We start from the raw sequence: 16,248 nt of genomic DNA on the forward strand, positions 1-16,248 counted from the left end.
TTGTTTTTTTGTACTTCAGCGTTTCTGTTGTTTCGTTGTTTTAGTTGTTATAGTTGATGTGTTTCCCTCAGTTTTAGTTTGTAACCCGGATTTGTTTTCTCTCGATCAAATTCATGACTTTCGAATAGCGGTTTACTACTATTGGCGTTATGTATACACAGCCTCAGGTTTCTCCAGAGTGTTCGAAACATGTTGATGGATAGCACTTTGTTTCTTAGGCTTTAGATATAAAAATATGTGGTTTGAGTGCCAATGATACAACTCTCCATCCAAGTCACTATTTGTTAAAGAAAACTATTGTTGGTCAAAGTACGGCCTTTAACATGTAGCCGTCTCTTGAATGTTTCTGTATGCATGGCTCAACGGCAACCCTCTATCAAGTAAATTGTCCAATTGAGGTTCACCTGACTCGCGCGTCACCATTGATGGCATACTTTCCAACTTTATACTTCTCAGTTACCTACAATTCTTTTTCTAATTACTTTTGATATACCGGAAATAGGCTTACAACTATCCTCAATGTTCAATGTTAACGACACAAAGAATTTCGGTATCAAGGTAGCACAACAATAACTTTCTTATAACCGTTCAAATGCTTTAACTTTGCCATTTGCTTCTGCTTTGAAACATGTAACTTATATAAAAAAGAAAAGGATATCATTTGTGTTACTTCAAATTAGATGAAAAACAAATCCACAATTGAAGTTCTGAATTAAACATAATTAATATAAATGAATAAGTGGTGTTATCTTAACATATATTTGTACAGAAAAAATACACTAGAACGAAATCGAGATTTGGATTTAACATGTTTGATACTTTGGGAGTACGTAATGACTGGGGTATCTATATTCTTTAGGACTAATATAGAATTGATTCATAAGCTGACTTTTATAATATACACTAAGATTGAAAGTAACTTATATTTCATGTCATGTTTACCATCACCCCCTTCAGTTTTAACCAACCACGTCGTTTTGGTGTACACTTTTGAAAATATTACTCAGGATGCATAAGATTTAAAGTAACTTATATTTGATTTAATGTTTAACTTCAATTGCAATGAAAAGTTTTGTGCAAAATATGACTGCGAGTCTATTTTTCTTTACTTTGCAAGCATGTAAGATTTTACAAAATAAAATCACAATATGAATAGAACGTACATACCTTTGCTTCTTTTCCGTCTTTCCTTAACCGCTACCATCATCCCCTTCATTCGTTCTTTAATTTCATTATCAGACATGCTTTGTAACTTTTGTTGTGCAATTGTTTTCTTTTCTTGATCTTTAAAAATCTCCAAATATGTCAATAAACGTTGCCTCATTTCTTCAATAGACATGTCTTCGAAATCAGCTGTTTTACCTGTGTTTCTGATTTCGTCCATATGTTTTATTTGCTCTCTTAGCTTATTGTCTGGTATATTTTTCAAATCGTTTTCTAGGATTGCTTTTTGTTTCTCGTCTTTCAAATTTTGTAGATTGCGTCTCATATGCTGTCTCAAATCATCAGTAGACATTTTGTGTTCTTCATCAATGTCAGACTGCAAATAACCATGCCCTTTCTGGTTCCCGTTTGAATCTGGTAATGATTTCGAAACCCCCAAAACCACAAATATCACCAAGATTATTTGCATCTGTTAATTATAAAGTATCAAAGCTGTTATGTTAAAGTATTAAGTTACTATTATAGGCTCTCATTTCTAATCCCCAATTTCAGGTGGTTCATTGAGTGATACGAAAATTCAAATAAAAAGAAATGGTGCATATGATTTTTAATACTAAATGGCTAGTTTTTATTAGAAGTTATATTTTTAAACTCTTTTCTGAAGAAAAGTCTTTTATTTATCCTCTACAAAAGACATTTACTTTTTTTTATATTGCTTGCTTCCAGCCAGAAATTCGCCGCAACATGTTTTCCGTATGCAGTTTCCACAGCGTGACTATTTTCGTAAAAATTCGGAAATCGCAATACGTAAGTGCGAAGGGGAAACACAAATTTGCAGAGAGAGTCAACAAACGAAAACATCGCTCCGTTATCCAAATAAACTATAGATCACATTGTACATATTTTTTTGACGATAATGCGATATGGATACGAAAATTCATTTAGCTGTTATTGGCGGTTCATGGTTGGCCCTTTCTTTCATAATTTCAAAATACATTCCGAAAACGCCTCAGTTTCTCAGTTTTTAAAGGGATAGCTGCGCAAGTAAAAAAGGTAGCAATTGACATCTAGGTGCAGTACTTCTATTATGAGTTTCTTCATAACTTCTATTTGACAGGTACGAAAACACGAAATATAAACCACGAGTTAGTCCAAATTTTATCAAGTATGCCCGGATGTAACAAAGAAGATTTTTTACGACGACGCTAATAGCTATGTGATGGCAACACTAACTATCACAAATAAATAATAATGTTAATGATAAAAATGATAATGATAATAACCCCAATGATAATTTCAATTAAAGACCTTAATTAATTTGTATAACTAGAGTAAACGATTATGCTGTCTTGTTACATAAAATATATAAATTCAATTCGATCAATACACAATTTCAAACGACGAATACCGTTGTGACTCTAATACAACAAAGATGGATTGTACATAAGAAAACGCCAGTGCCAAGTCAGGAATGTGACAGTCGTTTTTGATTCGCTTTGATGAGTTTGATATTATGAGTTTGTATATGTAAAAGGCTATCCGTTCTAAATTTTCCTCGGCGTTCGGTATTTTTATTTTTAGGGGGAGGGGAGGGGGTTGTAGGCATATTTGAAAGCAGACACAGTTTTTGATTTTTTAATTTCTTATGATATCAGTATTTACATTATTGGACCAAATATAAAAAAAGTAGATTGATATGATTGTGTTACTGATTTGTGGAACATCAATAAATCCCTATCAATACAACATGACAGAAGGTACATATCTGAGACTACTCGACTGTGGTATCTTTGATGAGTTACATTGACCCATAAGCATGTTGACATTACTCGCACAATGTTTATCGGGAACACAGATCCTATTTTACCAACCCTAGTTATAACTAAAATAATACAGTGTGTTTTTTCGGATCAATATCATTCAATGTACATTAGAAATGTTTTACTGAACGTTATAGCCAATTTTATGATCAAGACCGTTAATCATTATACTTTGTGAAATAATTTTATCTTGTCATGAGAAAATCAGTATATGAAATTAAATATAGGATATAGGAAGATGTGGTATGAGTGCCAATGAGACAACTGTCCATCCAAGTCACAATTTATAAAAGTAAGATTGTTTAGGTCAAAGTACTGTTTTCAACATAGAACCTTAGCTCACATAAAACAGCCACATATAAAGGGCCCCAAAAATGATTAATTTAAAACTATTCAAACGGGAAAACTAACAGCTTAGTTTAGTAGCAGCAGTAACACATATAAGGTCTAAAGGAAGATGAGCATGAGTTATTCGTATCAAAATATGTTTACATCTGAACAAAATTGATACACGTATTGATAAATGAGGGGTAGGTAGTGTATTTGTATATGATATTTAGGTATAATTAAATCTAATTGTTTTGGTACAAACAAACTACATTTATTAATTATACATTTTTTTAGACCTTTGATTTTTTTAAAAGAACTAATAAATCTAAAAATGTTTGTTTGCCTACCTTTTTGCCGAAGTTTGAGATATGTTTTTCTTAACTATCCTATCGTTCGGATCAATAGGGAATTCCCCTTTTTAACGATTTGTGAATTCTTAATATGTATCATCTGACGATACAATCATGACCATGTGATTAAATATCTAAGTTGGCACTTTAATAACGCTCAATTTTTTAGGTGTTTAATACTTCTGACACGATCCATGCCACGACTGTCAAAACAAGATGGGAATATTTTTTAAAACTTAACATTTAAAAAGGTTTAGAGATATATTTACATTTGATGAAACAAAGTAACACATTGCGTGTGTTAAGATTATACGCTTTTTTTTTTTTTATTGATTGTTGATTATTAAGTTCGAATTAAAGCATATATTACTAGTCAGGACGATTTTACCAGATCACAGATTATGTCTTACAAACTTAAACTATCTAAATCTTATCTGTTCGTTGTTGATCGTCTTTGTTTATCAGCCTACCATCTTCAGATAAATGAGGTGTTGCAATCAAAGTAAGATAAATGCACGTCAGGCTATTTTTAAATATATATAAAAAAAAATGTACAATAACAAGTCGTCATTTAAATTAGTTTTTATGATGTAGCATGAAAATTTTCAGAATCGATGATTTGAAATAAAATATACTAGAAGTCAATTATAGTCATAAATAAATCACTTTTTTAAAGGTTTGTTTACGTTCATACTAATGTATGCAGCTAGAAAAATGTTCACACACAGCAAATGCTTGGTTCCCACGCTATAACTGGACGACCAGCGTTGGAACACACATATATATGTATTTATGCAGAAAATTACCATTTTAATTATAAAAATTGACACCTCTGTGAACCTGTGTATGTGAAATAATTTGAAGAATTTTTAAAACATTTTGTTAGCTGAATGATAGAACAGTTAAAAGTTAACTGACTGAATTGGGGTATTTGAGGAACCAATTAATATTTGTTTGAATTAAATGATTTGGGATATTCAATCATTTATTTTAACAAACATAAATTAAATCAATTATACCTATGTTAAAACATTGCAAAATATGATCATTAAAATGTCATTAAAAGATAAAATCTTGATTTCAAAACTTGAGATATTGTTTTTTTTATCTGATTGCGTTTTTACCACATTGGAACAGCCATATAACGTGTTTATTTCCCATTGGAACAGTCTTGTCACGTGATTTTTCCACATTCCTCAAATAAAACAGTTTGGGTTGTATTCATCATTACAGTTAACGTGGAACGAACAAAACAGTAGAGGTTAAGTAACAACATTTTCTTATCTTTATAATACTTAGATCAAATATTTACTAACAAATATATAAAAAAAAAGAAATACAATTACTAAAAATATCAAGTGACATTTTAGTACTTGTTATACACAAAAATAACTTTCAAAGATACAAATTTATAAAGATATCAGAAGATGTGGTATGAGTGTCAATTAGACAACTATCAATCCAAGTCAAAATTTGTAAAAATAAAATAAAGTGGGTTTTTTTGGGTTTTTTTCAGAAATCACAGGAAAAGACGACATGAATATAAACCGGTTTTTCAAATTTAAGTTTCTTGTACTATATAAGGCATCGCGATTAACAATCGTTTGATTTAAATTTAGCCTCATATTGCATGAATTTTCCAATTTTGATATCATTCATGTCATGCGCTCTATAATTAAACGAACTTTATGACCGAAAAATAATTGAAACAAAGCCATTGTATTCATATAGGACGAATGTTAACTTTTTAATCTATATATGCTTATCTTTATTTTCAGTGAGTTTGTATATTGCCTTTGTTTGCTACTATTTGTCATTTCTTGGCGTGCTTGGCATTCTCATGATTTTTATAATTCCAATTTTAGATGAAGGTGTCCCTTCTTTGTGTTGCTTTAGTTTTCATAGTGACAATTCAACTCGCATTTAGTGAGGGAGACGGAGAGGATAACGATAAAAAGGGGATAAAGCTACGACAACTCCTAAAGAAAAAAGGTAGTCACATCTTGGAAAATGTAAATAAGCAGGGAAAAAGACAGAGAGGTGAAAGAAGAGGGCCTGATGGTGTCGAGCGACAAAATGAGAAGAGCCCTCTACAGGATAAGCGCCAGAGACAAAAAGGCACCAAAGCAGCTCACGCAGATAAACAATTGAGGGAAAAAAGAAATGCGTTTAATGAGAGACGACGATTGATAAGAGATGCCACACTAGATGTTAGTGACATTGTACGACAAAATCTCAAAGAGAACCTACAAAGCGATCAAAAGAGAAATGTAAATAGAAAAGCTAGAGATGTAAAAGCTAGTAAGAATTTGCAGGACATGGTTATAAAGAAGGTTGCTTAGAAAAGTATGAAAATTTTTTTAATTTTAATTCTGTAATTGCACCATCAGTACTGGATTGTCTGGTTATGATGTTTTACTATCCATTTGAAAAATGTACACGAAATAAACAAAACTGATGAGATTGAAAAAAAGTTGGAACTAATTTATGCGTAATGCTCTTCAACTTTATGCCCGTTATGGCTTGCTAACTATTTTGATCTGAGCGTCAGTGATGAATCTTATATAACCGAAACGCGTGTCTGGTGCTACACGTTATAAGCCTGGTACCGTTGATAACTAATTTTACCATACTCCTTAACAATAGTATCGTATTCGGTAACGTCACTGCTGTTTTTGAGATTCTTAACGTCACATTTAGAAAGTTTGTGTAGAAAATTAGCCATAGAATCGAATCGTTTGTTGTTCATTGCTTTACACAATGTTTCTTAATTTAAGATGCATTCGGATGGTTTTAGGGAAGTGGTTCATGCTATATTAGTTTTACAATTTTCTAACTTACGGGGATATACTTGATTTTATGTAAGAAAAAAAGTTTTACGGGGTTGTTGCTTTAAACCACAATCTTCACCAAGAGTTTGGGTAACCATTAGTAAATAATCAGCCAGTTGTTTTTTTTCAAAAAGAATAACTTCAAAATAGCCTATGACATAGACAACCTAGCTGGATACAAGACATGTGATTGGTCATTATTGAAAAATATAAAATGAAGAATGAAAAATAATAAATTTCTCTGTATATTATTTTTGTTTGAGAATAATCTAATATTGGTTCTTGTTCTAGTGAAATCATGATATAACAGCAAGAAATGGATACGACAAGGATGACGAAAATGGACAATGAAATTGAACAATGGACAAATATTTTTGATAGAGAACTGGTGGTTTCACTTACATCCAAGATCTTATGATAACTCAAAGAAGCTTACACAGATTCCTGGCAACCAAATCCTTTTTTTTCCTAAGTTCTATACATGTTATATATATATTATGTTTATATTCAATATTATGTAATGGAAAGTACATTTGTATTTACTGGAAATTTTGACGTGCAGGTGAAGAAAATATCTTTATTTTAGCAATGAATTTTTGAATTTTGTTTAAGTTATTTAGTTCCCTCAATGCTAAAATTATTGCAATAATTATCTGCTACTGCTACTTAAAAGGAAAAAAATATTGTTAAAACGAAAGGTTACTCAGAGGACAGCTATTGATGTTAAGTTAATGTTTTATTCTCTATTTTTCTTCATATGATTTATTCTATTGTAGTTTTGCTTTTGATTTGATACTCTATATCTTAATAAACGGAAATCATCACATTTGTTTCTTTATTACTGTATTTTTTTAGTAAATCAACCAGCATGTTTTGCTGTTCTTCATGTAGAAATGTGACACATTCAGGTCCTCTGCAATGAATTTGAAAACCTTTTACATGAAATCAAATGGCTTTTGTAAAAGAAGGGACACAAACCCAATGATGGAGTTAAAGTTCATCAATAGCTGTTATATATGTGTTGCTAGAGAATTTAATAAATGAAATATCTTTCTACAAATAGGACTAGTCTATCACAATTTAAACTCCAAGCAATCAGGTCTTAAGTGGAAACACTAACGTTAAGTACGGATGTTTTTCTACGTTTTGACCTTACAACGGATTTAACTTAAATTTAATTTAATAAATTTAATCCCAATACGATAGATTTTACATGGGATCGTATTTTCTTACCGCTGCTACTTACTCTTTAACGATATTTTTTCTCGGTAAGGTAAACAGAATGCGACCGTGACGAAAACAGTTCACGCTGGTTTCTTTCTAGCGACACAGTACTTAGGAGAAAGTTTATTAGCAAATACTTGGAGCAGAAAAATGCCTATGAAAAGAACGAAATAACCTTATGAAGGATGTAAGCGTGTGAACATGATAATCCAACTCCGTCTAGAAGTCCCAATAAGGTTTAAATCCATTTGTTTCATGTCACACCAACACCTACTCGTTCTACTGTGCATTTACTATTAGCTACTGGACGTTATACATGCTATATATCAATTCTGTCATACTTTATCATCCTCCAATCATCATAAAGTATTGAACACGAGACACGTATTATAATACATCACATCAAGCATTAAATTGGACTGTGGTTGTGTTCATTTTTTATTCTTGAAAATGTCCAGTACCAAGACAGAAAAAATGCATTTTTTATCTTATAGTTCGTTTCCTTGTGTGTTGCAATGTCGTTTGGTTTTTTGTTGCACCTCAGGGTTTTTGTTGTTTCGTTGTTTTCCTTTTATAGTTTATGTGTTTCCCTCAGTTTTAGTTTGTTATCCGGATTAGTTTTCTCTCAATCGATTTATGACTTTCGAACAGCAATATACTACTGTTGCCTTTATCTAAGAAAGTTGTGAAAGGTCAAAAAGACAATATAAAATTTCGTACATCTTCACTCAATTATGTACATATGATTGAATGTTAATAAATAACACAAGACAACCTCGTGGCGTAGTTCCTGACTTGGTAAAAGGAGGCACATGAACCTATGAAGATGTTAAAACAGTTTTGTAGAATCTCAGAATTTCATGTTTAAACTCGATCACTGAACTGAAAAAACAAAGTACATACATAACATATAGACTTAGTCCTACACTAGTGTTTTAATCGATAACTTAAACATAAATTTAACCAATCAATACTACACAATACTGCATTTGCAATTTGTCGTAATTGCAACTAAGCTCGAAGTACCTTAATGATGTTAACAACAGGGAATCAAGCACTAATATCGGTTGCTTAATATCATATGTGATCCTACACTAGGAGGTTATAAAACAGTACCAGGATTAATGATCTTGTGTAATGTCCAGAAAAAAATCTTCTGTAGAAATGTAATGCAGATAAAGGGAAAAGCACATTTAATATAAAAAAAAAAAGATGTACATTGTATGACTGCCAATGAAACAACTCTCCATAAGAGACCAAATGACACATAAATTAACAACTAAATGTTACCGTACGGTCTTCAACAATGGGCAAAGCCCATACCGCCATAAGTCTGGCATCCAACAACAAATCATCGGACATGTGATTACACCAAATACAATAAAAACTTTATGATTTTGCCATCTTACAGTCACTCTAATATCATTGGTTAAACACCAAAGTAGACTTAGCTTCTGTTATCCAAATAGTTTTATTAGGTCGTCGATACTTTGTTTGATCCAATGTAACTATTACATGAAGGCATTGTAGAACTATTCGTGTCTGAGTGCATCATCTTTAATATCTAATATTTAATCTTACGCAAAGCACACGAACTGTACACGCATGGTACTAGATTGATACATAACAATAATCTTTGACTTTGTTTTATTATCTGAGTGAAATGAGTCAAAAACAAGAATACTCAGTTAAGACATATAATAAAGATAAAAATATATTTTTTAAATATAATTCTCAAAGATAATTTTAAACAAAGGACAAGGTATTTGGTTTTTCACAAACAGAGGATATCACATGCAGTAGAACCTTTTTTATTAGATATGTTTTATTTTCATGTATTTATAGTCTGATATTGAACTGTTGATGGTTTGATTATTAATACGTCGGGTTATTTGTTAGATAACGTTTACAATGTGAAATAATAGCAAGGACAGAAAATAGTACTAGAAAGTTTAAGGAGGTGAAAGCTGAACCTTATTGTTGTATTCAACGAACTTGTGACTGGGATTTTCTGTCATGACATCATGTCGTGAGTGATTTGGGATGGTAAATGATATATATATATGCATTGTAAAAGATACAGAATTTATTGTGTACAGGAAAATTTAATTTCAGAATCAAAACAACAGAGGCGCTTTACTAAGGTAAGGACATATATTTTCTGTTAGTGCTGTTCTGATTATTTTAATTCATATAAATTCAGTTAGATTAATACGTAACGTGTTGGCTCTGGTTTAGCAGACTGATTTTATGTAAGGTTCAACAGTAAATATTGAAGATGCTGATTGGGGACTACGGTGGCATAATAAGTTGCAAAGCAATGGATAAGCGGTAAAGTTTTAACATAACTGTGAGTTCAGATTTAGTGTCAGTTTAAATTTTACAAATAACGCTACTTTGTTAATACTTCATCTACCATGGTTGCAATGACAAAATTGATGGTAAAGATATGTCACTGTGTCTAAACTACACCGGCAAACCATGTTTGGACTGATGGTATTTAATTTTCGGCACGGCGACGAAACATTTAGATTAACAGCTAAAGGTCACCATACGACCTTCAACAATGAGCAAAGCTCATACCGCATAGTCAGCTGTAAAAGGCCTCGAAATCACAGAGGTTAAAAAAATCTAACGAAAAAACTAACGATTTAATTAATGTACAAAAAAAACGAAACACAATTATGGAACACAAGTCCGTATCTCAAATACCATAAGTAATAGGTGAACTATATAGATATTTTCTCATATGGCCACATGTGACCTTGAACTTATTTTCTTGATGAATTGGCAAATGAACAAGGTTTCATTAGACCTTGACTTTTTTATGGTTCTATGAACAATGTTAAATTTATGTGATACCCTCATTAAATTATTTATCTTGCAGATCTAAGAAATAGATTCAATTACGGCCATTCAAGCAGTCGCTACATGTCAGTGAAAACACTCTTGTATGAATAACATGTAGTATTTTTTTGCTGAAAAATGTGAAGTTGTGTTACAATAACATATATGTTGAATTCTTTCGATTGACAATGTTTAAATCCGTGTTAACGTTGCTTTAAAAAATTATCATGTCAAAACAAAACAAAACCGGGTGATAAACATTGACAAAACTAGGTGATTGTTTAGTAAACAAATTTATCAAACGGCTCCTTCCATTATGACATGACCTATTTCTGTCGTTCCATACATAGAAATACAAGTATTGAGGTGCTCAACGTGGCTAGTTTTGCAAGCTTTATGTCAATATCTTTCTGTCCGTATTAAATTTAAAGAGATATTAATCAAATTTAAGGCAAGGTTCACCAATTCGTCATTTTGACATACATTTTTACTTGTTTCTCCGTTAATTTGGAACGGTTGTAGAAAATGTTACATCTCACAATAGAAAATAGTTAAATATGAATGCATATTCTTCGAAATCATAAAAATAACATTCATGATGTCTCTTTTTATACTAAAGCCGTTGGTTAAGTATCAATTTCGCACGAAACTTTATTTACTATCCCTTTTAAACTTCATTATCTGTACAACTATTTTCTGAAACCACGGTTACAAACTCCTATTCAAATCAATATAAACTTACAGCTACTATCTCGGATATTGCCAGTTACAAATTTTACAAACCAATTCTGAATTGGAAAAGATGAAGAGGAGAAACAATCCTTTCCAAAAAGTTATCGATGCTATTTTCTTAGACAGTATCCTTCATTATAAATCAGTTCACTCGAATTTATTTACCTTTTTAAAAGATCAGTCTATATATATCATTACTTATTACTATACCAAACCAAGTGCAACTGCATTACGTGTTGCAGAATTTCAATATTGACGAATTCAGATCCTGATTTCACCTGTGCTAGTTCCCCATTCATTTGTAATCCGGCTGGTCATATTCTAACTGGTGCCCTATACATTGTCAATAACACTTCTCTGCGACATGTGAAATCAATTTGAAACACAACTTCAAAATGCGGATGGATTCAGTCGAGTATTACGCCAGACAAATAGTTAACCGCAAACAAAACAACATAGACAAATGATAGATGTTCTTTTCGAACAGATCGTCTTTTGTAAAAAATCACTCTGAATCAGACAAAAAATTCTCTGAACCTGACAGATATTGTCCTCTCACTAAATAATTTGATAAATAGATTGATGACCATGTTGTACACATCTGTCCAATCAAACTTGAATTAAAGAACACAACAGATACAGTTAGGTGTATCACATATCTTGATTACATTTAAAAATTGCCAACGAGGGTCGGTAGAGAACAAAACTTTACGAAAAAGGGGATGATTTAAATTGTGAACTTTTCATTTCTTTGTAACAATATTCCATCAGCGCCTGCATATGGAATACACATATCCCAGAATTATAAAATGTTGTTCCTGATAACAGATAGTTAACAAAATCAAGTTGGATATTGACGATTTTTATCATTGCCGTTCATGAAATTTGCACTTTATGTCCTCTCCATGCAACTATATATGAACCGCTCAGCCAAAGCTTTTAATTTTAATATGCTGTTACTGATGACAAAATGGTGGTAAAGTTTCATGATATATGTTCCTTGATTGATTGAACGTATGCATAGAATAATTATCTTAGTTTTTTTTTCAAAAAGGCAATCAAGTCTGTATGATACACATTAACCGAATATCGAACTACTAGTGTCTATACATTTACCTTGTAAAATAGGTTCTGATCAAAAGTATGCATATTTTCCAAAACTTGTTCCTTCAATAAAAGAATCACAAGACGAGGAAACGTGTACTCCTATTATTTGACTGATAATTTATTTTTTACGAGGATGTGTTTTAATAAATTGAAAGTCAACCGAAATAGAAGTGTACGATTACATAGACAGTCTATGTAATCGAACACTTCTATTTCGGTTGACTTTTAATTTATTAAAACATATTCTCGTAAAAAATAAATTGGATAAAGATGAATTAATCAATAGTGGTTATTTAGTATACTATGAAAACACATGGGCATATAACTCATACATGCATGCTGCAACAGGACGACAAGCTCTATACGCAATACAATTAAATTTTATTAGAAGACATAGTACTTATATACATAGATACAAGAAGATGTGATATTAGTGCCAATGAGACAACTCTTCATTCAAGTCACAATTTAAAATTTAACTTTTATAGGTTAAAGTACGGTCTTTAACTCTGGGTCTTGGCTCACACCGAACAGTTAGCTATAAAGGGCCCACAAAATAACTAGTGAAAAACCATTCAAACGGGAAAACCAAAGGTCTGATTTATATAAAAAAAACGAGAATCGAAAAAAATTATAAACCACATCAATAAAGGACAATTACTGAACATGATATTCCTGACTTAAGACGGTGCAAACATTTACAGCGGGTTTAAACGTTTTAATAGTGGTTTCTCTACGAGCGTATCGTTAAGGAGCAGTAATTTAGTTATAATAAAATCCACGATAAATTTCTACCGATATTGCAGTTTGTTTAAAGACAACAGTTAACAATTGCATAGTCTTTGTGCAACCTTGCATTTCATTTTTGTGGTTAAACATCGCTGTTCCAATATATTTTCTGTTGTTGAATGTTACGTATTCTTACGTTAAATATCGTTTGTTTACATGTCGAATATATGCGTTCAATTTATCTCCCTTATTCATTTAAAAGAACATTGTCAGTTTATATGTTGTTAAAACAATCGGCGCGTCTGGTTTGTACTCATTTGATTGATTGTTGGATGTTTAACGTTCTGTGGCAAGTATTCCATGCTTTTCACGACAAGATTAGTGTTTGTAAAAGGATTGAAAAGTGATTTAGATGACACAAGTTTGATATATTTTTATTTATCAAATCAACACATTCTTTATAAATATAAGTGTTGTTAATGGTTAACCGTTTTAACGACCGAATACCGAATACCAAAACAGCTAACCGGTTAACCGGACATTTTAAAATTATGAAAGATTTGATATAAATTTGTATTAAACTCATTAAGTAGTTATGTTTTCCTTAGAAATTGTCGTCGTGCTAATTAATTTGACAGACCAATTGTCAATTATATTGATTGATATTGTTATTCCAAGAATATCAAATTAATTAGAAGTTGTCTATCAGCTCGGGCCAAGATCTTAAGGAAACATAATTCGTATACATGTTTTTAACTGTAACTTTAAATCAGTAAAACGATTAAATTTTACGATTTACTTCATTATTTTATATTTGTTCTAACATTGTGTAGACTTTGGCATACGTCATACGAAATGCTAACTCAATAATTGTGAAATGCAAACCAATGTAAATGTTACCAATATATACTTGATTGCACGAGTAACAAGCCTTGGCATAATCATTTCAAATTGAAATACTCCACATTATTTTCAGAGACAACAAGAGAAATTAAAAGAATCATAGGTTTCAGACATATTAAATCCTACGAGATCAAGAAATTTTGTTATTTTTTTCCAATCTGAAGTTAGTACAAATGCCATAGCTGATACGGTGTATTTGATTATCAAAAGTCGAACTTCGCCAAGAATCTTCCACAGACAAGCCCTATAATACTAAAACAAAAACACTTCAATTCATTGTACTTATAAATTATAAACGCAAAGGTGTAACATATATGGAAGGTTGTCACATTGACACTTAAACCACATTTTCTTATATATATCTATGTGTAGGGTACTATAAATAAGGCCTTCAACCATAAACTTAAAGTACCGGTTAACCGGTTAATCGGTCGAACGATTATCTGAATAAACGGTTAGGCAAAAGTGTACGATTTGACAACACTAATAAATATGAAACGAATAAAGAAGGGCGAGTTTGGGTTAATCCTGTCTCCTAGAATAAAGCACCCAACAGGAAAGTCTAAATTTGCGCTTGGTCCAATTGGTCTGAATTGCTATTAAATTATTTTTCGGAATAAGTTACAAATTGAAAGAGTTGGTATTGCTTTGCTTAATAAAAAAGAATGGCCAGCGTATAGGGAGGGATAAATCCTACTTTGTAAAGGATCACTATGATTCACACAAAAAGTTCTCTGAAACTGATATTATCAAGATGCTTGATTTCTTGATTGACAACATATTTGTTACGTTCTGAGAACGTGTTTTTCAACAGACTGTCGGCATTCCAATGAGAACAAACTTTGCCCCTCTACTTGACGACTTGTTTCTTTATTATTATGAGGCTGACTTCATGCAGGAAATTCTTAAGAAGAAAGATAAGAAGTTGGCAATATCCTTTAACTCTACTTTCCGCTATATAGATGATATTCTTTCACTAAATAATTCAAAATTTGGTGACTATGTGGAACGCATCTATCCCATCGAGCTAGAGATAAAGGATACTACAGATACAGTTAAGTCGGCCTCATATCTTGACCTACGTCTAGAAATTGACAATGAGATTCGGTTGAAAACAAAACTTTACGACAAAAGAGATGATTTCAGCTTTCCAATTGTGAACTTTCCATTTCTAAGTAGCAACATTCCAGCAGCACCTGCATACGGGATATATATATCCCAATTGATACGATATTCCCGTGCTTGCATTTCCTATCATGATTTTCTTGATAGAGGGTTGCTGCTCACAAGGAAGCTATTAAACCAAGAGTTCCAAATGGTGAAGTTGAAATCATCCTTTCGTAAATTTTACGGACGCCATCACGAGTTGGTTGACCGTTATGAAATAACCGTTTAACAAATGATATCGGATATGTTCCTTACGTCGTGACTACAATCCCCTTCCCTTTTCATGAATGTGACCTACCGAATTAGACTATTTACCGGATTTGTTATCACATAGGCAACACGAAGGGTGCCACATGTGGACAGGATCTGCTTACCCTTCCGGAGCACCTGAGATCACCCCTAGTTTTTTGGTGGGGTTCGTGTTGTTTATTTTTTTAGTTTTCTATGTTGTGTCATGTGTGCTTTTTCATTTTTAGCCATGGCGTTGTCAGTTTGTTTTAGATTTATGAGTTTGACTGTCCCTTTGGTATCTTTCGTCCCTGTTTTACAGAAATATAAAGGTGGACCCGATCAATCGTAAAGCTATATAGTTTTTTTGTATTCTTGTTGAAAGTTTGAGTGCTACAACGCCAACGAAACTGATAGTTACATGTTTTTAAAAAGTAAGTTTTCTTAAAATTCCATTCCCAGAGTAAAAAAAAGAAGAAAAAAACACCAAGAAAACATATATACAGCATTCCATAAAAACTCCACGAACAAAAAATATAATTATATGTTTACTAAAATGTGTACGATTATAAAACATACACAAAGAGAATTAGAACTGCCATGAACACATAACCAAAAACAACCCTAATACATTACAAAACATCTTGAAAAGTGGTAATTGTTTCTTTTATTGTTTTTTTTAATATTCATTTAATGTTTTCCTTTAGCTATCTTATTTAGTTTATCAGTTTAACTACAATATAAATCAGTTATAAACATTTAAAGTCAATGTGTGATTTTACAGTTGGGGCGACGAAGTTATCCCGGATCCGAGGA

The 16,248-nt window shown here is 31.9% G+C and overlaps 1 long non-coding RNA gene across 1 annotated transcript; it reads left to right on the top strand.

Moving 5' to 3' along the window:
- The first annotated feature begins 4,837 nt into the window (after nucleotides 1-4,837).
- Nucleotides 4,838-7,321, top strand: LOC139498512 (uncharacterized). The gene is made up of 3 exons (XR_011657952.1): nucleotides 4,838-4,925; nucleotides 5,530-6,010; nucleotides 6,787-7,321. It is a non-coding gene; the product is annotated as an uncharacterized lncRNA (long non-coding RNA).
- Nucleotides 7,322-16,248: the final 8,927 nt, after the last annotated feature.

This window comes from Mytilus edulis, chromosome 12 (genome assembly GCF_963676685.1).
Source record: "Mytilus edulis chromosome 12, xbMytEdul2.2, whole genome shotgun sequence".
Lineage (NCBI taxonomy): Eukaryota > Metazoa > Mollusca > Bivalvia > Mytilida > Mytilidae > Mytilus > Mytilus edulis.